This window comes from Suricata suricatta, chromosome 5 (genome assembly GCF_006229205.1).
Source record: "Suricata suricatta isolate VVHF042 chromosome 5, meerkat_22Aug2017_6uvM2_HiC, whole genome shotgun sequence".
Classification (NCBI taxonomy): domain Eukaryota; kingdom Metazoa; phylum Chordata; class Mammalia; order Carnivora; family Herpestidae; genus Suricata; species Suricata suricatta.
Genome location: NC_043704.1, coordinates 122,312,211 through 122,313,733, shown reverse-complemented (window position 1 = coordinate 122,313,733; position 1,523 = coordinate 122,312,211). Strand labels below are relative to the sequence as shown.

Below are 1,523 nucleotides of genomic sequence, written 5' to 3'. Positions count from 1 at the left end.
GGAGCCGAGCCGGGGCTGGAGCGCGCGGTGAGTGGTCGCAGCCGCCGGGGAGGGGAAGGGGCCGGGTGCTTTGTTGCGGGCGGGAGGTGTGGCCGCTCCCCGGGCCCTGCGGCGCTCTCCGTGCGCGGCGGGAGCCCTGGGACTGGCGGGGAGTGGCCTTTTGCCCCCACCGCAGGCTCCGACCTAGCGCAGTGCGAGCGAGAAATCCGCCACAATGGAGACCCCAGTGGGGAGGGCCTGTCCACCGCCCAAAGAGCCCCTTTCACGGAGCCGCCCTAGGGTTTCTGGTCGGCCTGGGTGAGGACCCGCGGGGATGTGGGCGGCGGGACCCGGGCGACGAGCGGGGGCGGGGGCGGGGGCGGGGGGGCTCTTTCTCCCCTTTTAAAATGGCGTTAACCGAGGATCTACCGAGGGTGTTGTCAAATTTATCTCAATAATAAAAAGCAGCCTGCTTCACAAACAACCCTTCGCTGCGCCGCGGGGCTTGGGACTGTGGTCACAACTGAGGCCCGGCTCATTCATTGACCGGACCTGGCTGGGGCGCCCACTGTGTGGGGCACAGCGCCGGTTCCTGCTCTGCGGGGGAAGGTAAAGGTAAAACGGGAGCGACCGCGCAGTGTGGTCAATAACGGGATCGGGGAAGCGCAGAGGTTGTGGGATCAGACAGTGTGGACGGCAGGGAAGGCCTCCTAGAGGAGGTGATGCCTGGCAGGAACATGGGCACTGGACACCCGGTTCAACCCTGTGGCTTGGACTGAGGTCTATGCTGGCCGTGGAGAAAGCCGAGTCTGGAGATAGAAGGGAAGGCCCGCTTCTTCGGGATGGCAGAGCTCTGGGATTCCCCTTCCTCCTCCCAAGGGCCCCTGCTGGTACCTAACCTCCTTGGGTTATATGGTTCTTGCCCCTCTGAGATGCACACTCTGTCCTGGAACTGCCCAGAGGGAATGACTGACAAGGCTCAGAAATCTAGCCTCAAAAGAGTAATAAGGAGATCCGACTTAAAAACTCCCACGCCCCACTGCAATAGTAGTGGCCAGCAGGGCTCACAGACCAGCCACTTGACCAGGGTGTGCTTTCTCATGATTTGACAAGACTCTCACTGAGGTTTTAATGTAATCCCCGTATGCCGACGGGGAGCTGTGGCTAGCTAGTATCAGTAACTTGCCCAGGAGCCTGTCTAGAAACCACGTGGCTGTTCAGGCCCCTCTTCCGGGGGTCTGGCTGTCCCCGGCTTTAGGGCTCCAGGTACAGCCCGTGGTAGGCTTTTGCTGTGTTGCCAAGCACAGGTTGAAGTGTGGGGTGGCGAGCTGTTGGTATTAATAACCAACACGGCTCAGGGGCTTTGCAGTGAGCTCAGCACTTCACGGAGACAGTTGGTAACACTCTCCTGCTTCCCTTCCCAGGGCAGAAACTCAGGCTGGCCAACATTTCATAAATCTCCTAATTTCCTGTAAGTTGCATGTCCCTGCTGACTGAGACTGAAAATGTTTTGGGCCATGGTTTTCTTTTTTTTTTTTTTTTTT

The 1,523-nt window shown here is 59.4% G+C and overlaps 1 protein-coding gene across 7 annotated transcripts in view; it reads left to right on the top strand.

Moving 5' to 3' along the window:
* MRAS (muscle RAS oncogene homolog) overlaps window positions 1-1,523 on the top strand; it is a 52,493-nt gene continuing 50,970 nt past the window's right edge. For 2 of the 7 annotated variants that reach the window (XM_029940193.1, XM_029940190.1), the window contains exon 1: window positions 1-27. The gene's annotated coding sequence lies outside the window, so the exon portion shown is untranslated. Of the gene's footprint in view, window positions 28-87; window positions 298-418; window positions 595-1,403; window positions 1,451-1,523 lie in introns of those variants that run through there. The other 5 variants (XM_029940187.1, XM_029940188.1, XM_029940189.1 and 2 more) reach the window with 5 other exon arrangements.